The sequence below is a fragment of the Dermacentor andersoni genome, chromosome 1 (assembly GCF_023375885.2).
Source record: "Dermacentor andersoni chromosome 1, qqDerAnde1_hic_scaffold, whole genome shotgun sequence".
Taxonomy (NCBI): Eukaryota; Metazoa; Arthropoda; class Arachnida; order Ixodida; family Ixodidae; genus Dermacentor; species Dermacentor andersoni.
The window spans coordinates 147,357,389-147,381,550 of NC_092814.1; the positions used below are offsets into that span (position 1 = coordinate 147,357,389).

At 50.1% G+C, this 24,162-nt stretch overlaps 1 protein-coding gene across 4 annotated transcripts in view; it reads left to right on the forward strand.

Annotated features, from left to right (window-relative positions):
• The window catches only part of MYPT-75D (Myosin phosphatase targeting subunit 75D), a 393,464-nt gene continuing 369,302 nt past the window's right edge, over positions 1 to 24,162 (forward strand). For all 4 annotated transcript variants that reach the window (XM_055062146.2, XM_050192350.3, XM_050192349.3 and 1 more), the window contains exon 1: positions 1 to 259. The gene's annotated coding sequence lies outside the window, so the exon portion shown is untranslated. The remainder of the gene's footprint in view (positions 260 to 24,162) is intronic.

Sequence of the window (24,162 nt, forward strand, 5' to 3'; positions counted from 1 at the left end):
GCCGCAGGCATTTTTCGGTACTGTATGAGTCGGTGGTCGATGCGGCAGGTTGGCTCGCGCTACTCCGTCAGTCGTTTCCTTGTGAGTTCGGTCCAGTCCGGTGTCAAAGTTGACGCAAGAGTTGCGCCCAGTGTTTTGCGAGGACGGTGCGGCGTCGGAAGTGCGTGACAGTGTTTCTGCAAGTATTTGAAAACTGTCCGCGTCAAGTACAGTCTGTTGCTAACCCTAACAAAAAGAAACAAACGGCAGCGGCTCTTAGGTAAGTCATGGATGAAAAAGGGGAGGGGGGGGGTATCAGAAAAGAAAGTTTTTAACTTCAGCGAAAAGTTATATTCTGAGAGCAATATTTTGTTGTTTGTCGCCTGGTGGGAATGCGATGCGGATGTGCTCTCGTAGTGTAGTTTTGTTCGTAGCAAAACGTTTCGCAAGTGTGTGAGCAGCATTTGAAGAAAGTTCTGTGGTGGCAGTTGGGGAAGTACGTGCCGCTTGGCCACAGGTGGTCGTACTACAGGTATTGAGTTGGCTTCGTCCAAGTCGCCTTCGCGCCTGGAACGGGACATGGTTATTACCAGTTTTGTTGATTGCTATTCAGAAAACATCACTACGTGGTTACGACAACGGCAGTGTTTTTCGATGAGACGTTCTAGCCTCCACTGAACCAAGGTGATGTGTACTAATCTCGCGTGAGCAAACACCGGGTAGACCGCCGTTGTCGCTGCTCGTACGCCTTTCTTTTCCTGTGAATAATTCCGGGGACAAGTAACGTGGCGCGAGTTCGACCATGTTTCATTTAGCGTGGCCGCCAAGTTGTCGGCATTAGTTCTTGGAGTTCTGTAGAACAATTAAAGAAAAGAATGAAATAAATGCTACTTCAAGGTAGGCGCCTTTTCCGCGCAAACCACCTGGCACTTACCCTCTGTTGTTTAAATCCCATGGACGCTTTTGTTCCGCAGATATACAGGGTGTTGAGCTGGTGATATTCGCAAGGAGCTAGCGCGTTATCGCTTGGGTTGATTTTGATGCGTGACCATCGCTTTTGAGTGCTGCACGAAATTTCTTTCGCGCTGTTGGTAAAGCAAGCAAGCCGTTGTATTCACTTTAATATTGCACCAAAGTATGCCTGCCGTTTGTATAAAATGCGGGGAAATTTCGTTTACAAATGAGGCGTTGATCGTTTTCGTTCGCACAGTAATGTTCGGATAACCTATGGTGTGGACGTTGTCTTCCCTGACTGCAAGTACCGCTTGCAACATTAGCCGACGTCACTACTTCAGTATTCCCTCCTAAATCGTTCAGGTCGCCGTGCTCGCGACTGTGTAGCCGTGTAATCTGGCGGCATATAACATTTCATCTATGCCCTGTCTGTACTCCCCCTCTGTCACCCCCTCCCCCCACCCACACACACGCACACCTTTATATGTGTGGTAAGCGCGCTGGTTTAGTACGATGGCGTTTTTAAGGCCTGAACGAGAAAAGCTTTGGAAGTACACTGACAGAGTATGTCACAATAATATATAAACGCAGCGTACGCGCGACTTGTCGCATTGTCTACATCTTTTCTAAATCATCGGTACAGAGTTACATGTCGATCAATATTTAGCTCCATGGTGTTAGAATAGGTTAGGTTACCTATTCTAACACCATGCTTAGCTCTGCGCCGTCGTGCACAGCTGAGTGCGTATTTTAACGTCTGACCGGCTGCGTAGGCAACGCTTGAGACCGGGCAGAGAATACTATAGGCCCGGAATAGTACAGGTATGGTAGTACAGGTTGCGCAACCAGATACGCGATTTCAGTAAAGCCGCCTTTTCATTTTTTTTCTTTTTAAATTTTGCTGTGTTTTGTCTCGTAGCATTAATGATTGGTCGACTGGCTGTCGGCTGCGCGTCAACCACTCGCTGCTGTGAGTGTCCAGGGTGAATGGGCTTAAACAGGCTGTTGGCGCCGCTTCGCAGCAGGTCGTGCCTTGAATTGGTAAGGGCTTCACACAAGGCTGGCAACGTCTATTCTCCCGGCGCTTGCCTTCTATTGGCGCTCGGAAGTCACGTGACAAACTGCCGGGAAAAAAAGCCCGCATGTGCCCTATAACCTAACCGAACCTCTCGTGAGCCAGTAGGAGGCGAGTGCCGTGAGAAATTCGTTTCAGAAATTTTCCCGACTGCCGGGAGAATAGACGCTGCACTTAAGGCTCGTACCGTCTGGCGAGAACCATTCCCGCGCATAAAAACTCTTGTGATCTCGAGATATCTATAAGGCCGGTGGCTGCGTACATCTTGAGCATTTGGGACACCGTAGTTAATGCCGGCAGTCTGCCCTGCTGTTCCGCGACACTTATGACAGCTTGTCGATCTCGCGACTCCACACCACTAGTGGCTGCATGCGCATCTCAAGCACCGAACGCACAATCGGCACAACCTTGCGGCCTACTGAGCGCACGTGTAGCGTCGTCGGACGGCGTCCGAGGGCAACATCGCGCTGTGCCTGCTGGGCGACCGATTTGGACGTGTTGTGCCTTCTTTCTGGCAGCACGGCGGCGATAGACGATCTTGAGGCGCGTCAGGCCCGGCTGACATGGAACACTGTCTTTGGCGTCGCGCGACTGCGTTACATCCGCGAGATGTCGACAGTGGTGTTCGTAGGAGCAGCCCTAGATGGTGACGCCTTTGAATTTGGCCTCAATGTGAGTTTTTCCATTGTCTGCACAGCAGAGTAGCGCTGTTCGTGCTGGTGCAAGCAGGTGTGCTTCAGTAAGCGCGCTCGGATTGTAGCCTCGCCCGTTCACGTGCGCCCCCCCCCCCCTCGCATTCCCTGTAGCGCCGCGAGCTCTTTCTTCTTCAACACTTGTATTGTTATACGGTTAGTTACGCGCATTGAGACGAAGTACGAGTCGTAATGGGCACTGGCTGCGAAAAGGAGCCCTCCCTTGATCGCTGATGGTTTTGATTGTATGTGTTGTGCTCCTCCCACGTGTGATTAACGTCGAGTGGGTTTTAGGGAAATGAACGGGTGGTGCTTTCTTGGTTGCCCAACTGGTGCCACCAAACTTTTTTTTTGTAATTGTCACGTTTCCACACGGTTTCCCACGGCATACTACCATGTTATTTCATGCGTCGTCCGTCTGGCGTGTGCTTCTATACAGGACAAGGTTCTTGACAGTGTGTCTTTCTGGAAGGTTGGTGTTGCCATCATTGTTGAACCCGGATAAGGAGTGAGCACGACCAGTATGTGCATATGTTAAATTTCCTGAAGCTCCTGGGATAATTCAGCAATGCCTTCAGAGGAACGCCACTCAGTGTAATGCTTGTATGTGTATTGTTGCGGCCCGAGGTGGCGTTTGGGCCAGGAATCCACCCTGCACAGAGATGAGCACGTCCAGTGGTAGGAATGAATGAAAAATGGGTTATTTTACATTACTTACACTGGCTCCAGATACAGACGCCCACTCCATGTAGGAGCATATTAAACGACCGAGTTCACATCAGAACACCTCAGCACACTCGCACTGCACCAAAAGTCTCTGCCTTTACAACCGTCGTCTTCCCTGAGACTGGACTAGGGAATCTGATGACTGTATCTCGGCCTATCGCAATCGTCGAATCGGTCGCAATTCCCGCTCATGACGTCGCATGGCGGAGCGCATGGCTCCGCCGAACTCCGCATCCGGTGTTGCACCGTGGCTGCCGCATGTGTCGCGAGCGTGTAGCAGTCTGGGAATCTGAGGTTGACGCTGTTCTCGCGGTAGCTTTCGACCTTGGCCCTTTTGGTCAATTAGTTGAGCTTGTCGGGTTCAGGTAGAGTGATCCTCGCGGCAGTTGTCGCCTCGAAGTGAGCCCCTTTGTTTGCACGTCAGTCTATTTCGGGCCCCGCGTCGTCAGGGCGCGCGCTGATGAAAGGACTGCCTCGTGGAAAACGTCTAAGGATTGCTCATCGCCTTATTGAGACGTAACAGTATGTGAGCGCGCGATTTGATCGGTTCAGAACTGAAACACCGCCCGTAATGCACGACGGCATACTTTGTTTAGGCAACGCGATGATTATGTTAAAGAACAGTGCATAACGGCGTGCACTTCCGTTGCCGATATTGTTGAGCTGGGCAGCTTGTGAGAAGCGGGCCACTTTCCGTGGCCCCGCGTTCGAGAGTTGGCACGTCACGCGCGCCCCCTTTTGCACGACGCTCTCGTCGGACCACGAGGATCACCTTGAAAAGGGCGCACCGAAAACCACGTACGGCTGCGCCCATGGCTATTCCGTGCGGTTTCAGTAGTTTCGCCCGGCTTTTCTTTCTTGCGACTTAATCGCGGGGATTCCGTTCGCTGCTGTTAGCCATCAGTCCGGCGGGCGAGTATCGGAAACGGCGCGTAGCAGGGGGAGTCTGGGTCAAGAGAAAGCAGCCGGGAGTGCCTCGCCCTGCGTGGCCGCGTTTTCCTTGTTGTTCCGTTATGCAAGACGCCGTGCCTGATTAGGCCGGCGGCGCCGAACCCCCGAGGCTCTTTTGTCGGCGCACTGCCGCCGGTAATAAACGGGCGCCGACCAGTTTAGCGCCGGCATTGCCACCCGCAATGCAGCGCCGCCTTTTGTCTCGCGCTGCGTGTGCACGTGGCGCCTCATGCGGCGACCGGCTGCGCCCCCACGAGTTCATGCCAAAATGTGAGTGCGCCGGCCGCTGAACGAGAACAGCGTGGTTTTCCGTTTGCTACGCACGAAGTCGCGTATCGCCCATTTGGCCAAGTATTCAGGGGTGGGTTCCGTTCGTAAGATGCGCTTGTCTGTGGCCGGCACATTCGCTGACGCCATTGGCCGGCTCGACTTCTTACATAGCCAAGGGGCCCGGTCATTGGTAAGCAGATATTTTGAACGAAAAGGTATGCGAATTTCAAACCTGGGTAAAAATGAGCTGTAATGTCAAGAATCTTCCGTCACGTTTCTTTTTTTTATCCCAGTTCATTTTATACATCTATGTGTTAGCAATGAGTGAACGAAATTTTATTTCAAAATATTTATTCAGAAAAAAAGATATTGTTTGCGTAACATGGTGTGGAGCAAAATCTTGGTTTTGAGAGAAAAAAAAAATTGTTCTCGAACTATGTGGATGACGTGAAAGAAAAGGTGTCGGGCATCCCTTTTGTCGCCGCTTCTAGAGTTTAAAAATATGAATATTGTACAACTATGTATAAGAATACTAGTTACTAGTTATAAGAATAGAATCATTTATAGCAAAAGTAACTTCTGAAACCAATGTAATGTAGTTTCGGTTTCACAACACGCGCGCACGCGCACGCACGCACACACACACACAGGGTGTTTCAGCGAACACTTCGAAATTTTTTTAAAGGTTGCCTGTGGCAGATAGCTCAATTCTAGTTTATGAGCCAGTGAACTCGAAGCGGCGGACGCTACTTGCACATAAAATTGAAATCTGAAATAGAGTAATTAACGAGAATTCACTCATTAACGTTTTAACTCATTACATTACGGCCCATATTGCAATTTACAAATTCTAGCAGTGGACTTCGCAAGGCGGATCCACTTGGAACGAATTCTCAGGACGACACCAGTTTCGAGATAAAAATTCCTGAGCTTTGCGGAGAAATGCATTGGCGTTCCAGTTACTTGTGTGCTTCAGTGCATGAAACGACGTTTTGTTAACAAATTAACTGGAACGCCAGTGCATTTATCCGCAAAGTTAGGGAATTTATCTCGAAACTGGTGTCATCTTGAAAATCTGTTCCAAGTGGATCCGCCTTGCGAACTCCACGGCTAGAATTTGTAAATTGCAATGTGGGCCATAACGTAATTAGTGAAAAACATAATTAGTGAATGTTGATTAATTGGCCAATTATGGATCTCAATTTTTTGTGCAAGTATTGTCCGCCGTTTCGAGTAGACCAGCTCCTGAGCTGGAATTGTGATATCTGCCACAGGCAACTCTGAGAAGTTTTTGAGTGTTCGCTGAAACACCCTGCATATCTGCTTCCAAGAAAATTGGCATCTGAATGTGGCGTCACGCTTTAAATGACGTTGCAGCTTTTCTATAGTAGGATACAGCTAAAAAAAACAGCAGTTGGCAACCAAGGCACACTGACCACAGGGAGTTATGTTACTCCGCCAGCCAATCGCAGAAGCAAATAAAATCGTCATGCGACCTTTTCAAAATGGCGTCGTACTTGATACCTCCGGAGCGTCTGCTGTTCACGAAGATCCTTTTCATCAGTAGAAGCGGTGAAGTGTGCAACACATATGGACAAAGTGTATGGAGTCTGATCATTTCACTATTTAAAAGTCCGCGGTACAGTTCATTTCACTGCTGACTCCGTTTTACTCATGAAACTTCACTGCCAACTGAAGTGAAACTTGACAATAAATAGTTGCAACGAAGCAAGCGTTTTATTTCAGTTCAATAAGGAATTAGGCTTTCACCGTTCCGCTATAATAGACGAGTGCAAACATACAAGATTACGCACTTATAATTTTATTTTTGTTTTATTTAGGCAACAGGGAAAAATTGACGTACGAAATATTTACAGCCTCGCAGAGGAATAGTGGCTGGCGGTTATGAGGGCGTGGGCAGGGCTTCACTGCAAATTTGAGTTGTTTACACTCGGAATCTGAGCTAATTAATCCAAACGGGACGCTTGAAGAAATATTGATTTTCCTGTCATGTGCAGTCATCCAGCAAAAACGCGTCAGCGTGTCGCCATCTCTGACGAAGAACACAATGCTTTTACGCATGATGCTTCCAACGAGGTTGAGTACTCCCAAGAAGCTCGTGCGGCTGCAATCATTCAGGTGCATAAATTGGTCTCCATCCCTGCAATACCAACTGTCTTACACACTGCCATAAGGTGCGTGACGGTTCACATCCGAAGTCTGAGTTTGGTTGGTGCGAAATCCTTGGATTATAAGGGCGTTGTTTTGTGCTAGATTTACGTACGTCTGGGCTAATTTGTTACAGTTACCGGGACCATAGCGCTTAGGTTACACGGGCAAAGAAGAACAAGGACGGGTGCCATCATATCGTCCGTCCTTGTCCCCGTCACCTATGCTCTGTGGTCCCAATAACTGTGCTAGATGCCAGTTTTTTTTTTTTAGCTAATCTACAAATCTCACAAGGACTAGCCAATGACGTGAGAGTAATATTGCATTTTGTTACCTCGCAGTATTTCTGACTGGAATTCGGGATTTCTTTCTTCGGGAAAATAAATTTCGGCTATGTGGGGTCAAGACTTGAAATGTAGGTGGTGGACAGTCAAACATGTACACCCGGCCACAAAATATTACGGACCATGAAATCTGAGAACAAAGCTGAATACCTCCGCAAGCTCATAACGCAGCCTGACATTTGAATTTCGGGCCTCGACCAGGATATGATAACATTTTCGTATACAGTTTTACTGGCTACTGCTGCAGGCTGCTCGGGTATTGAACGTTTTCTGAGATCCCGTGGTCCGTAAACTTTGTGGCTGGGTGTTGTAAGAGTTGGGGTCGGGCATGAAATAAGTGGTAGCTAGCCCATGTCGTCGTCCGACTCATCCACGCTGAGGACGTCGTTGAAGGGAGCGACTTGTTCTCATCGAGAACGAGGAATATGGGATTTATTTACAATATCTACATGAAGGGTAAAGAACGTTACAGTTCATCAGTCTAGCGTGACCGAAAGAGAGAGCACACCAAGCAACCGTAAACGGCTGCTAAAGAGTCCTCCCTAGATCCCTAGGTAAAGGAAAACTGCCGTTCAACATTCGGGCAATGGGAGCGTCCAAAGTTATCGTAGTCGACCCGCCTTTGAGGTGGAGGGTTCACACACTCACTTCCGCACTTTGGTTTCACTGAACACACCGAGGTGAGAGGATTCTCGTAGACAGAGGTCTTGACCCAAGCAGGCGCCTCTTGATCCCAGAGCTGACCCCACAGTCAGTAGCCGCCGCGTCTGTCCATTGACTGTGACGATTTGTGGGGCCCGTGAGAAAGCACCGCAAAACATCCTTTTCCAGGAGTTCTCTTGCTCCAAGCAAGCAGGGAAGGCGACAGCGAATCAACTAACAATACTCGGTCCGCCGAACGTGGCCAGACATGCTGGCGCCGTTGGGCTGTTGAGGAGGCGCATTGTTGTCTTTACAAAGAGAGTCGTCGCAGCGGGCCGGGGAAGTTTTGCAGGTTGGTACTCGGGTAGGCCGGTCGTAACAGTGTACATAACTGCCAACCTTCCCGAATTTTTCGTAAAGTTTATGAATTCGAGCTCTTTCTACGATTTTACGAATGTTTTGTGAACTTTTTTGAAAGATGGGTTCAGTTCAAAGTTGCGGAAACATGGGGCGGCGCAAGGTGACAAAAGAATGCATACAAGGAAAAAAAGTTGTCGTATTGTGGTATGTCCTCCTATTGTGGCAGCACTTCGAGCAAGTTTATTCGGAGAAGTTCCTTAAGCAGGGCGAAATCGGCAACAACAAAGTCGCCGGGAGAGTCGTGATATAAAAATTATGTAATATTCAAAGTAAATGATCGTTAATAAAGTGCACGTGTATCCTATAAAAGGTTCAGAGCAAACGTGTCACGGCCACGGAAGTCATGAGCGGCCCTACAAATCTTACGCACGCTCACGCCTCAACCTAAATAGAAAAAGCACGTTCGCAGCATCATTGCTAATAATCGTCCTCAGTGTATCTCTGCGAACGGGAGTTACTATGTAGCTTGTAAATGGAGGGTCGATCGTCTTCATTCGTCCGTCACACTTCGATTCATGCTGGCGCGACGCAGCGTAAAAGGAAATGGCCAACCTATGTTGGAAGTTAGATGTAGCTGTGATTAAACAACGATCATATATGATCGTTGCTAGAGGGCTCTTCTGAACCTCTATAAGTAGTGGTTGGAATGCTCATCGAAGTCTTGTAAAGGCTCCTGACCACTACGCCACGGCCGCTTTGCGCTAGGTGTACTGTCGTGAGCAATACGAGCGGGAACAGAGGAGTGCGTGTCAGATAGCCTCGAACCCTGCTGGCGATTCGTGGCGGCCGCCGTCGGAAACAAAGCGGAAATGTGGACGCTGTTCTAATAACTGTTGGCGCTCCCAGCATGCGTCTGTTTATGCAAAGTGCGGAACATCGCCACCGCACATTGATAAAGCTGTTCGATATTGCGGTTACGGATAGCTTTGTGCACCGAAGCGTGGCCAATAGCAGCACTGTTCTGAAGCGTAAACATTCGAGAGCTGCTTCTCTGGGAAATCTGTTCGTCTGTAACGCGGGACACTATGTACTCCATAAGATATACATGATGTCCTGTTCCTATAGGAATATTCTATACATGATGTCCTATTCCTATACGCGCTTAAAAGATGCGTTCTAAAAAAAAAAAAGCATGACTGAAAAAAAGAAATGACTCGCTGTCACTGCGCACGTAGCCGTCTTATCGGCTATCGGCGGCCGGTGAAATGCCGTAAGCTGCCGTTTTCGACAAATGCAGGCGCGGTGGGAGTGCCAACAGTTAGCGGAAGAGCGTCCCCCTATCCCCTCTGTTTTCGACAGCGCCATCCGCGTATCGCGTTAACTCGGTTTCGAGGCTATTTGCCGCGCGTTTGCGTGTTCCCGCTCATATTGCTCACGATAGTACATATGCTTGTAATGAGCCCCAACGTGATCGACGAAGTTGGTACCCTGCAGCGCGCTCTTCCTTCGCTCCACCTCTGTGCGTTGCACTGTACGTGCTCTCTACTGTATTCGAGGGTTCATGAATCAAACGTGATGAAAAAAAAAAAAAAAAACGCGCTGAAAGGCTAACTTGGCAATGGCCACCCGCTCGGAGGTTTCGCTATGTGCACGGTGCGCGGAAGGTCTCGGAGGCTATGCCAGACGCGTCTTGCACATCCTGTTTGCCAGTGGACGCTGCTACAGTGCGCGTCGAGAGTCACTGAACTCGATGAGTCCTTTGATACGCGTCTGCTGTATGCATGCTCGCTGCACATTTGTTTAACTTGCGAGAGATGCTCTTATAGTTTGCAGGAGTGCTTGGGGGGGGGTCCTCTAAAAGTATTAAAGGAGTAGGGAGCTCATAAGTCCCGTTCGTAGTAATTGCGTTAAGGAAGCAAAGGGTAACGACCAGATGGCGGCAACGGTGCCCCGAAGTACACTATGGTATGTCGCATTTGTAGTTTAACTTTTCGCTGCGATGTTATATTTGTATTCAATATTTGTATTCCGCGTAGCTTTTCCTTCATTTTTAAACATGTACACATCATGGCGACAAAAGCTTCATCCGCTTTCTGTTTCAACAAGGGGGAAATCAAACTGCGCAATCGCAGTCGTCGAAGCTGCACTGAATTTCCACAGTCGCCTCCCTACCGAGAGAGGGAATTTGCGTTCACAGCTGCCCACACCTTGTTCTCACGCAACGGACTCGCGCGCACTTGACGGTTGTTTTCGGAAACCCCCCGACGCCGTCCTGCCGGGTCATCGGAGCATCCGCCAGGTGTTGGCGTGGCACTGTTAAGAACGGCCAGCTGCAGTGCAAGTTTTGCCAACCAGTTGCGACTGTGGAAGCAACATCTCGGGAGCATCGCCGCCAACCTCTAGCCACGGCGTGGCGAAGTCGACTTTGTGTCGATATCAATACGCGCATCCTCCACTCTCCGTCGGTTCGGCTAGGAGCCGTTGTGACGGAATGAGTTCGGCGGGCCAACTATTGTTACCAAACTCCCCAACGCGGACCTGATCTGCTACGGGTGCGCGAGTTGCCGCGGGAATGCCGTTTTGCGCTCCTTCCCACGCCCCGACCAAGACGCAAGACAACGCGCTACCCGGAACGGCTCCGAGTCCTATGAAATTCGCGTGGTGTCGGTTTCGGACCGTAAACACGTGTGTGCGTGCATGTGTGTGTGTGTAAACTGTCCTGCGGAGAGGCGGATAGTTTGCGATGACTAAACGAACGTTCGCATCACCTTGTATCGCGGGAGGACCGAGTGTTTTAAAAACTGCTGTTGTGCGGATGCTCGACACACTTCTCTTAAGCAGTCATGTTGGACTGAGACTCTCTCTCAAGCAGTCATGTTAGACTGATGTACTTTCTCAAACAGTCATGTTAGACTGATATAAATACTGTAAATAAGCCCATATTCCTCGTTCTCGATGAGAAGCAGACCTTCCCTTCATCAACGTCCTCAGCGTGGATAAGTTGGACGACGGCATGGGCCAACTACCTTCTAATTCACGCCCGACTCCAATCTTGACAACGGATCACGAGCGATGGGATTGAGCCCCCAATCCTGACAGCACATACGTGAAGGTCGCGTAATCAGTCGGTGGCTTCGCGTATGCGATCTGAAGACCTGGTTCATGCGCTATAGTATCGTCAACAGGTATACCCTGCGGCAAGAAATCCAAGTTCCACTCGCTAACGACTCACAAATGAATACTGGTAAGCGCAGTTTCAAGACGGACGCATAGGACAAGCGATACCCGCAATTGATTAGTGGCGAAGCGCTTGTCCTGTGCGTCGGCGTTTTCTCTAGTCCCGTCTTGAAACTGCGCTTACCAGTATTCATTTATTAGCATGAACCAACTATAGCCCAGCAACAAATTTTGTTAGCCTCGCAAAAAAAAACTGAGTTTCCCGTCTCCCTCTTTCTCTCTCTCTCTCACGCAACCACCAGCGCTTCAAACAGTGTGGGCTCCATTGTTTATATAGTGTACAAGCTGTGTTCTTCGGGATCGCGCTCAACTACTTTTAAAATTGGTGCCTTAGAAAAATGGTTATTTTTCATAAATTATCTTAATTTTTTATAGCCCGAATTTTCTTGCCTGAATAAAAACATTCGATTTGCAGTTACAAATACTTTTATGCGAGGTAAGAGCATCCAGAAATCTCGCACCAAATGCTACCCGGGGTGAGATTTGTAGACTCCTTTAAAGAAAACTGAAACGGGCAGCAGCTCAAAACATTGCCTTTATATACGCGTGTTATCGCACCGAACAAGCTCCACTCGCTAACGACTGGCAGGACCCGTCTGGCACATTATAGTAGTCAGTAAAACAGCCGGGATCGCAGATATGGCGACTGCAATTAATGCATCTGAATGGACCCGGCCGCATGAGTGTCTTGGAGTGCTCGCCCTCGTTGGCAGCAGTATGCGCAAGACGTTGTTTTCCAAGTCAGAGGTGGTAACATACTGGCGCTTTTTTTGCTGGATGATCACACATGACGTAAAAATCATTTATCTCCCTTGATAAGCGTCCCGTTTGGATGTATAAACTCAGATTCGGTTATGTGGTTATTATGTCAATTATCCGGGGACAGCTGACGGAAGCTGATGCTTTCTTTTTTCCCCGCAAGGACGCTGCTGCACAGCACGGTGGCGGCCAATGGGGCATACCTTAATGCCATCCAACCGCCGAGGATGGAGCGCTTTCGAAAGGATTGCGACGGGCACGTCGGGAGATCGATCGGGGCTTAGTCTTCACCCCGGGCGCATTTCGGTCTGATTGGCGCCGTGCTCTCTTTCCCTCGGTCTTTTCAACCTAATTTGCGATCCGAGAGGGAAAAGGCAGAATGACTTCACAGATGGCTACTAATGATGACTTGGCCCTGCGGCGCGCCTTCCGATTCCCGTGGGACGGCGCGCGTCTGGCCTATGGCACCGTGCGTTGCCGTTTCCGCTTTTACAGCGATACACTCCCACCGAGCTGAGCACGGGGCCGCGGCAACAACGCTTGTGCGTTGGGTGCGCGCGAAAGAACCCCTGCAGCTGGTAGCCCTCTCTATTATGCATGGCATCTCTCATAGCTCATGTTGTTGCTTTGGGACCCCATAACCGCTAACGCAGCTTGCTGTCACCCGCGCCTGTGCATGCGGGCTGGTGAGACGCCGGTTCTCTCGCAGCGGTTGGCAGCTGGACGGGCGCGCCGAACACCTGCTCGCTGGCGTGAAACGGGGCCACCTCTCTCGGGAAGCGTGCTTTCCGCCCACGCGGAGCACGCGATGACCAGCGCGCTTGCTCGTGGGGTTTGTCGCGAAGAAACAGGGCTGCGCCAACGCGCGCCGTCTCCGCGGCGGGCTGCGTGTGGGGCATGGAGGGACCGCCAGACATCGCGCTTCACTGTTGCACGTGTGCGCGCCGTTTTACTGCTGGCTAGCGCTTTTGATCGGTCCTCTCTGCCATCTGACCGCCTTCCTTCCGGTGCGCAAGTCTGAAACGAGCTCAAAATGGCCGGCGGCATTCTGCCTCGCCGCCGCATGTGTGTGGGTGACAAAAGGGCGTGTCGATTGGCCTGCGTGTCGATCGGCCTGCGTGTGTGTGTTGCTGCTTTCACCCGGTAGTCTGCCGATGCGACCGAGCGCGTACCAGATGCATTGCACGCCGCGTCAGACGCGTTGGCGCGCATCTCATCGCCCCGGCTTTCTGCGTGCGCGGGGCTTAAGCGTCGAGCGCGGCTGCCGGTAGCACGAATCAAGTGTGAGCGAGCGTTGTGGGCGTTTCTGGCGTCTTTCACGATGCGCGGAGGTGTTGTAAAGCCGCGTTGTAGGACGCAGAAGGCGCTCGGCCCCAGGGCGCCATTGCGCACGTCCGACGACGTGCGCGCGCGGTGCCCCATCAATCCGTCTGCGGTCGTCCCGGTGCGAAATTTGACCATCCCACCACGCTCTGGTGCGTCAGGCGCAAACGAGTTTCTGATACGCCGCTTTTTCAGCGCCCGCTACATCCGGCAGCTCGTCAGGAAAACCGAGTCAGAAATGCGCGCGCTCGATCTGTCCGCGTTTGCGAGCGATGGCGTGAAGCGCGCTCTCCGCGCGCCCGGGCGGACTCTCGGAGCAGTGCAACTCGCTCTCTGCGGCTACACGGCAGCTCTTCGAGAGGGTTGTCGTTTGATGAAGAGCGCGCTCGTCTGGGGCGCGGTCCCTTACGCGGAAGCGACTTGCCGCATTTTGCAATGACCAATTTTATTTTCCCTGCGTTTCCTCCTTCATCATTATTTTGCCGAGATAGTCTTTTGATCAAGAATAAAGAAAAAAAAAATTGAGCAGCCATTCCACCTTGTGAGGGTGGCTGACCAGCGAAGCTGCTATGGTGGTATAAATTGTGCTAGTATAGAGCGTTGTTGGTATCTGACGGTACATATAATTCTGTATATGTAGTTTATGCAAAATACAAAGAAATATCAGGCGCGCACTACGTAACGCACTACGTCATGCATACACAGAGCTACCGCTGAATTGCTTTTACGACACCGCTCTAAACACGCAGGTGTTGTCGACGGAACGTCGTTTAGGCGCAGGTGGCCGCATGTAGAGCCTCGACGCGAGCGACGTTATGCGTTGACCGGGGCGCAGTCCAAACGAGTGCACGAAACAAAACATGGTTGTAATTTGCAATTGAGTATACTTCCTAGGTAATTAGCTGAATGAGATTTGGAAGGAGTAAATGTTTATTCTAGCGGACAAACATGGGGCTGTCGGTTTCCCTCCCGCAGAAGCCCATGTATTGACAGCAGACGGGAGTTATGAAGGCAATTATGAAGAATAAATGAAACTCGGATTAATGTTAGAGTCGTGTTCGCGGCAAATTGTCATATAATTTGTTTCGGGATAGTTTCGATAAAACAAATCACAGCCGTTTTGTGTAACCATGCTCCCTCCGTAGATGCCCATGTATTGACAGCGGACGGGAATTGTGTAACGTTTACAACTTCACTGTGAGCTAACTAATTATGACAAGTAAAAAAAAAACGGCGTAATGATAGTCGTCTTAGCGGCCAATTTCAATATATTTTTGTCAGATACATACATTAGATTGTCAGCTACAGAGCATTCGCGAGAACGTTGGCTTTGCCGCAAGGCGTTTTCTGTTCGCCGCCACGATTCTTGCAGAGGTTAGCCATAGACAGCTTCGCTGTAATATGGCAAGAATAGAAAATGGGGTTGCTGGAAAGCACGACCCCGAGTGCTCACGTTCGTGTAACCTTGTGCCTGCGTGATATTTGAATTGCACAGCCAACAGTACGAACAAAGATCTTGTTGACGTCAGTGCGCGTTAATGCCATTTGCAACCTTATGAGTTCTCTGAAACTTGCTCCCCTCTACGTAGTTTTCATTGATCGCTTGGCACGGCCACCATTTACTATGCAGGCACTGCATGCCGGCTCCTCTGATCTGAGCGCGCGCCTGTGTGATGGTCGATTTCACCTCGGCACGTGAACTCGCCGCACAGTAGCGATCGCTTTTTGCCTCCCTTTTGCCACGCTGAGGTCGTCCTTGCGTTTACAATGTTGCCTTCATTGTAACTTCGATAAATTTCTTTGCCAATAATCGGCAGGTGCTTCTTGCGATTTTGCACTCGTCGTTTTCGCTGCTAATAATTTATTCCGTGCTGCTTGTAGCCTGTAGTAATGAAGTTGTTTTCACATCGTTAACAGCGTCCATGCAGTTAAACGGCGAGGTGCAGGAGTAGAGCGTGAAAGACGCGTTGTCGTAGCAAGTTGGCACAAGTAGTTTTTGCATTAACTATTGCATTCTAGGAGTGTAGTTGTGTGAACGCATTATATACGGGGTGTTAATTTTTAAGTTTTACGCGATTTTTAAAGATCGTCTGTTGAAGAGAACATAATTCTACTCCTTCAGCTGGATTGAGAGATGTGGACATTACTAGCACGGAAGTATCGAAAACACGTATTCAAGTAATTAACAAGAATTCGCTAATTAACTTCCTAATTAGTTACTTTACGGCACATATTGCAATTTACAATATCTAGCCGATGAGCCTGCTGGGCATATCCATTTTAAAATAATTATATGTGGATGACGCTACCTTCGAGATATGCGCCAACAAACTTGCGGTAAAACTGCACTGTCTTTCCACCTACTTTCTTTTAAGAAAGCGTCGTTTTATGCATTGAAGCACAAAAGTAATTGGACCGCCAATGCATTTCTTCGCGAAGTTCGGGCATGAAAATCTCGAAACTATGTCGATCATCCTGAGAATTCGTTCTCAGCTGCGCTTTAACGTTCTTATGGCCAAACCACTGGTCAGTTGCGGGCCTCTAGAATTGTTAGTACGCTTCAAGTATGCACACGGTAGCGGCGCGCGTCGTGGCACAACTTTGCTGGTACTGGAGTGTACTAGAATATGACCGTTTTAGTACGCTCTACTCGTACCGAGCCTGCTTGAAACCCACCAATTCATTCAAGTAGGAGTCTCAAAATTATTGTCGTCTGGTCTTCGTCATCACGTTTCTCGGGAGATTTGGTAGTCGCGAAGTACAGACGCTGTCCACAGTGCATGCTGCACTCGTGGACAACTTTCTGAGGTAATGAAGGGAACGCTGCAGGGAAGAATTTTATGCACAAGCGTTAGTGCGCCAGATAGTCCGTCAGAGCTTGACAGCGCATAGGCCACTCTATAACAGCGCTTTCCTTATCGGAACAGATAGTAAATCACCGTATAGCTTCCCACTTGCGACGGTTTCGAATTTGCCTGAAACAAGAAAGAGCAGTGCGGAATAATATCAACATTTAACACTCAGTGTAGTGTATATCATGTCCTTAAGAGAAAAGCTATAGAAAATAAGATTTTGTTTTGTTTACCTGTTCCCCAGTTTCAACGCGAATGCGGCTGTGTGACTATTCTCAGGAGCGCCGTCACGCGTGCGAAGCTTCGCCTTCGTTGCTTATCCCTTCATTGCCACCGAAAGTTCTCGTGAGTAAAGCAGCGATTTCTCCTCGTTCCTCAAGAAGGCGGGTGACAGAAGCCGGGATACCATCTGTGCGACGTCACGTGTTGATGACGCATATTCATTTTATCGCGATATTCTGGGCCCAGTGTCACATTTTGCTGGCATATAGACTTCGCTTTCTGTGCGCCTGCAGTGATGCCGTGGCTAAGCTGAAGGCGCGGTCGTCCTCACAAGGATGCGGCGCTGAACGACAGGTTCTGGCCTTGCATGTGGTGCGTCAGAACTTCTCTTAGTTCTCAGGACTTCTCATTTTGCCGGCGTAATTGTGGGCTCCCGCCAGTCACGACAGCGATCGCCGTGACAACGAGATGATCGGGGATGGCCAATCGCAGAAGGCACTTAAGAGAATTTTCGGGAGCCCAGGTCTCGTGCCTGCTTCTGTCGCGTGCTGAGCAAGTCTCGCCCAGATTTGCCACTCCGCCTGCCTTCAGAGCTAATTTGCCGTAGTAGTTCCGGTCGCTCGACTGCAGATAACGGATACATATAAAACTAATAAAGGGAAAATGAGACATCCACCCGAACGTAGGCAAGTGCTACAAAGGAAACCCATACGGGTTCCTCTAAATAAACTTTCTTTCGAGGAACCCGTATGGGTTCCCTTTGTAGCATTTGGCTACGTTCGGGCGGATGTCTCATTTTCCCTTTATTAATTACTTCTCTCCACCTTGCGGATTTCCGCAGAACTATTACGTCAAACATATAAAACTAAAATTACCAAAAGCGGAACTCGCTGCGTTAGCTCATTCGCACAGCTCTCCCCACCTAGCCGGTACCAGCGAGGGCCAGTTTGTGCACGTTCGCGAAGTTGGAACGGTAACGGTATAGTGCGGTTTCACTATGCTAAAGCGCACTATTGTCCCAGCCGTCTTGGGTACCGTTTTATATTCGCCTTTAACGGCCTGGGCAGCGGTTAGAGCGGAAATTCCCCGTGCATGTCTAATTCAGCGATTTCGTGATTTGACCAATCAACTCACGTGTCGGTCTTGGCCGTGGTCAGAAAACGTTTAGAAGATGAATTGGAAGTTTGGGCGAGTTGGTGATTCAATATCGACACGTCTGCTCAGCGCAAAACACGAAGACAGAAGATAGGGCACAACACGTGCACGTGCCTGTGTTGTGTCCTGTCGTCTGTCCTCGTCTGTTGCGCTGTGCAGACATGTCGATGTTTAGGAGATTTACTGTTTGGTCTATCGGCTCTGCTGTACTAATGCCGGCTCATCTGATCGGGCTGACATTCGTACAACGGATGAAGCCTTCAGCGATGAAGCTATTGCGTGAAACACGATTCCACTCGCATTTTTCTTTGTGGCCTTGTACTAATGCTGCTCGTTGTATAGTATAGTACACGAGCTATAGCAGAATCCGTACCTGTACCGGCATATTGAAATGGGCAATATGCATAATTGCGCTCGGGCTGACATCTCGGTGCACGTTAAATTACTCGAGAATGACAGAATCGGAGGCGTCAGTACCTTTAAGGCTTCCATAGTAGCCGTATGTTAGTTCGGCGTGCGTAAATGCATGATTGTTTCACCATGACCTCTGAGATCGCTCGCCCAGGCTTTGAATCCTGCGCATGCGAACTAGGAGGTCACGCTTTCACGAAACAAAAGACGATGGGAGACGTTTCTATGCAGTGCCAAACGCGAGTAACACCTCGAAACGGTGAACTACGAAGCGAAATCTTGTGTTCGCAGTTCTTAATAGTGTTGTGAGGTTTGTTTAATTGGGTGTCACACGCGCGGTTATTCCTGGTCGAAGATGTACATTTAGAATTACCAACCGCCCCGAATTTAGCGAGGCAGTTCCTACTGAGTAAATCTCCTGATGCTTGATTTCACTCAGTCGGGGATGGCCAAATGTCCCGACTTCAGGCATTTTCCTACTAAATAGCAATCGATAACTCAAACTTCCTTATACTATAATGCTTGACATCTAGTTTGCACATTGTTTTTTGTCTTCTGTTGCATTGTCACGCACATAAAAGTAGTATCGTTCTTGTCGTGGTTTAACTTCTGTTGAACACCCTATAACCGCTCACAGTACGTCTATCTTTATTGGTAGCCGTGTTAGCCGGGCAAATGTTGCACCTTTCTTGTACATCGCGTAATGGTGGGACTAAACAAATTTATGCAAGAATGTTGCATGTGCAGACTGCCGGCTCCTGACAGACAGTGTCGGTGGTCGCGGGCTCGCTGAACTCTTTTATGCGGTGCATGTGTGTTAAAGTACTGCTGCCTCTCTTACTCAAATTGGGTGTTCGCTTTCATATTGCTCGGGGTCATTGAAAAAAAAAAAGTACAGTCGGCCACGAAAGCCTTACGGGACACGGGATTTTCGAAAAAGCTGAAGGAGCGCAAAGCCAGGTTACATAGGTTAAGTTCCATCTGTAATAGTAACTCCGTTCATCCTACGCAGTGATTCATTAAATTGGAAGGGCCATGCCGTAACAAAGCAGTAATTCAGTTGTCGTGGAACCGGTCTTCTCAGAACATTTGTGGCCGAGTGTACTGTTTAGTTATTCGTTGTTGGTTATACCACAGTACTTGACGCACACTGCCATGAATAACGTTTCGCGGAGAACATACATTTACTCTAACTTTGGTCATTGTTGAAACACGCGGTATGCATGCGTCTGTCGGCAATGCTCGGCTACTAATTTATTTCGGCGCGGGGTCATGTGGCCACCTCCGCAGTCAGCGCATCGCCGCTTCCGCGGGTTGTCGCGGTACGTTCGCCACTCGTTCGTCCCATTCATCGCGGCACGACGCGTGTGCTGTGCTTCGCAGTGTAATTTTTCATTTTTGTTGTTTCGCGCTAGCTTCGCCATCGTTGCACGGGAATCGGCCTTAACCGCAGTCACGCGTGCCGGAGTCGTCGCATACATCGGGCGCGTCGATGTGGCCGCGCTTAGGTAACGCGAAACTGCGCCTCGTGTATCACTGCAGCGCCGGCGTTGCATCAGGCCCACGAGACGGCTTGAGCAGTGATACTGTAGGATAAATAGTGGCCGCTCGATTAGCTGCAGCCACATGCAGAGAAAGAGGCTGGTGGCTTGTATGGAGAAATGAAGCGCGCTGTGTCAAAGCTTGAAAAGAAAGCGTGAAAGAAAAGGAACCGTATATTTGGCAATGGCGGGGAACGGGACGGGTCGGAGGGATGCAGACTTGCGGGGCGTATGGCATAGAAAGCCAGCAAAGAGGACGAGTGTGCGCGTAGTCGTCTGGCCTGCTCTCATATTTTGGCAGTGGGACGAAGCAACCTGCGCGTTCATACTGTCTTAGAGAATTGTGAACGCTAAGGATTGAAAACCGAAATCGAGGAGCACAAATCGAGAAAACTTCGCAGTACACTCGATGAATATTCAGCTTGAAGTGGAAAGTTGTCCCGACAGCCTGTGGTCCGGGTGTTTAAGCATCGTCACAACACGTTGTGGTGCTGAAGCAGTCAACTAAACGATTCATAGGGCATATGTCCCGTGATGAAGTCCCCCGACCTCATCTCGATAAAAATGAATGCACTTCCGGCTAAAAACTTGTTGACGAGGATGCGGCGCTGCACCCACGATGAGATGTACGGATGAGTGAATGATCATGCATGAGCTTAAACTTAGGTACAAGCACCCTCAGGCGGCCAAAATTAATCCTGAGTTCCCAAATACGGCGTGTGCCTAATAATCAGATCGGGGTTTTGGCACGTAAAACCACAGGATTCAATTTGTTTTTGAGTGATCGAGAGGAGAGTGAAGAAGCGCAGTTGTGTGCGTCAGCGCCCGAATTCACGATGACGACAACGTTCGTGGTTTCTTTGCGTGCATGCGTCCGCCTTGATGTTCAACTCGCTCGAAGCTTGAGTCTGGAAGGGAACAGGGATGTATTTTTGTGGTTGCGATTAAAGAGTAAAGGCCGCCGCCTTCCATTTTCGTATGAAGCAGGGCTTAGTGCAAGCGTGTACCGACAGTAAAGTTGCGTTATTTTTTTTTTTTATCACAGCATTTTTCTTACACCATGGTTTCCCTTTCTGAAACGATCAACCTTGGTCTAAATGGCAACGTGACGTCAGACAGCCGCGCAAATCTCACGTAGGGCACAAAATTATACTACGGACCACTTTCTCTGACCGGGCATGAGGCCAGAGCTGTCGAGCCGAATCGGCGAATTTGATTGTCAGGTTTTCACTCGTTAGTAATGTTTATTTATTAGTTGCACAATTTGCATATAAGTTTAATGGTCGCTATTCACATTTGCCTCCACGTGTGAACCACGTAGTAGAGAAAGAACTCCGAATTCAAAGCTGATCGCGTGTGTGTGCCTCCGCGATCGCATTCACTTCGCAGCGAGTTGCGTTGGGCTCATGTCAAACGGCGCAGCAGACCTTTGATTTCTCACTTGGACTGCGAAGTTTGGCCTGTATTGCGATTTGAGTGTCCGTGCGCCTCTGAGGGACGCTTCGCCATGGAACTGCGAAGTCGGGGCAAGTGGGAGAGAGGGAAAGAAATTGACACTACATTAGGATGGTGGTGTTCACGCTATGTACTATACTCGCTGTGCTTCGGGCAACAAACAGGAGCGCACGATTAAAAAAAAAAAAATCACGGGCGCCTCCTTGCGTTCAGTACTGTGCGCCGTAGTCCGCATTGTCTCCGTAACTTGTCATCCAACACGATACTCGGTTTCTGGTGTGAGGTATATCAGATCGGCACACAGTCAAGTCTGTTTGCTTATCCGTCTCCTATCTCCACATTTATGAGACCCGGAGGACAAACCTTGCTGGTATACGCACCCACAGGCTCAGTAAAAACCATCGCCACGATCGACATGTATGGCAGCGCCGGCGGTATAGTACTCTGCGCTGGGCAAATTGTTCTTCGACCGTCTGTGCACGCTGTCGCGGACAACCACTGATCCATCCATCTATCGCTAATTGTGCTGTGCGTAGTTGCAGTCGACGGGAATTGCCTGGTGTCGGAGGGTCTCGGACTACATATCTTTGAGTCCCGATGCCGTAAGCGGCATTAGAAGAGCCGGGGTGGGTAATTGTTTTTCAAGAGGTAGTCGCGTTAGGCACCGTCTTGGAGGGCGGGACCAAACTGAGCAGAGTTCTATCGGGCATCAATAGATTGCGTGGTTTTTTTTTTTTCTTACTGCGGTACCGGTGAGAGTGTTGCGATTGCGGTCTTTGTGTCAGTCTTTGAGGTCGGTCTTTGTGAGCCAGGTGGGGACAGGCTGCATGGCTACATTCCGCCTCCATACCCCCATCATTTTTTTTCTCCTCCGTGACGAAGCGATGTGCAACGAACATTTCTCACTTTATACACGGGTCGTATTATATATCGAAACGTTGGATATATCGAACGGGAACGTATACATATTCGCTTCTCCTACCGTTAAAAGCGGGGTTGCCTTGCTATATGTAGCTCGACTGGCAGAGCGCCGCAAGCGACATTTGCCGTAGCTCATTCGCTTCCGTTGAAATGCTGTATTTTTCCTACTTGCCGATTTAAAATCTCAGCGAAAAGCACGAATACTCCCCCCTAATCTCCTCAATGGAAGAAAAGAGAAAAGAAGGAATTCCCGACGCTGTGCTTGTCCTGGCCTCATCGACTGGTGGCTTGTCTGATAACCTCCACGACGCTGCCCCCGTGGTCGTCGGATCTGCGGCGCTCTTGCGCTGATGACATCTCTTCTTCAGCGCGCGTCGGCGTGAGCATTGCGGCGGAGGCGGCCGCTCTTTCCTTTCTTTCGCGTGACCGCGTCGTTGCACGATGCGGGTCCAGTTCTTTTGCCTCCCGGATTTCGCGCAGCGTAGCAGCCGTGCTTTTTTTGGCCTTGGAAAATGCAGAGGGTGCTTTGTGCAGCACCGCAGCAGCCTGCCCGCCTCGGCGGTAGGTAGGTTTTTGTGCTGCTTGATGTCTGGCCATTCGCGAAAGCCTGCGCTTGCGCCACCACTTGCGCTGCTGTGGCTCTTCCCGTTTTTCTTGCCCGAACCATTAGAGTGCAGTTCTCATTTCCTCGCGCGGTACACCGTCGCTCCCTTCGTTCTTTCTTTAAAACCCCTCTTCGTCCCGCCTATTTCTCGAGTCGCGCGCCTCAAAGAATAAAACGAGCAGCGCATTTTCTTCCAAAGATTCAATGTGCACGGTTCGTCTGCACCGGGGCGCATGACGGCGCTTAACCGTTGCTTGCAGGGAAAAACATCTGAAGGTGTCCCGGGCAGTCCGGACTGTACGGAAGTACGCGGTTTGTTTTCATCCATCTCATCATTCGCGGAGTATGCGCGACGGCGTGCGGCACGATCGCTGCAGCCGTTGCGCATGCGTTGCACCCGTGAGCGGGAGTTTCGTATTGTTGCTAGCGTGCAAACCGGGGCGCTAATTCTCCCGAGGCAGCCGTCACTTGAACGCGCATACCACGACCACCGTCGTGTGTGCTTGCAGGCGCGCTCCTTATCGGATCGGCGCTACGTCTGGCTCGGCTGCGACGAAGCAGCGGGGAGGTCCCACGGTGCAGCGCAACGAGCGCGCACGTCCCGGCGGACAGCGAAGCCGCCGTTTGCCCGCACGGCATCTGCAGCAGAGAGAGGCCCGCTCTCTCTTCCTTACACTGCTGCTTCGCTGATTGCCCAGCGAATTCGTTCCGCCACCGCAGGCCATGGGATCGAACTAGGCGCCTGTGCTTTGCATTTGCTTGGGTTACTTTGGGGCGAAGGACGTCTTCGCGGTTAATTACGGGCACTTTACAGCGCCAGTTGATTTGGTGGCTCAGTTCTCTGGGCTCGGTTCGGATTGTGTCCACACTTGCCATTTCCCCGCCACTATCCAGTGTTGTTTCCTATCGCTAGGAGCGAGCGCGAGCCGCCGCAAAGACGACGGCAATCGAGACTTGCGCTGCGCGGCGAGAAGAATCGCCCCCTCTTTAGCGGGAGACGTTAGTGGCTCTCGTCAAGAAGGCCGGAGAAAAGACGGCTAAGTGCGCCTGTCGTTACCGTTTGATGTCGTTGGACGGGCAGAACGATGAGGTGCGTCTTGCACACTCGTTTAATGGTCGCGACCAATAAGGCCGCGTATGGCGGATGTGCCGCATTTCGATAAGGGCAAAATGCGAGAACAGCCGTGTACTTAGATTCGGGTGCGCGTTAAAGAATCCCAGGTGATCCAAATTATTCCAGAGTCCCCCGCTACGCCGTGCCTCATAATCAGATCGTGGTTTTGGCACGTAAAAACCCATATCCTTCTTTCAATGGCGGATATGTTGTGTGGATGTGCTATAGCGGCTTTGCAACAAAAGAGCTGGTCTTGCACGGCGACGACGCGCCGGAGGTAGCGCAACGTCATCTCCGACAGAGGGGCATAAGTTCGCATCTGACGCGTCTTTTGTCTGGTAAGCGTTGCTCTCGAGTGCATTTTCGTGATTCTTTACGGAACAGACATCGTTCAGCAGGAGCCTTG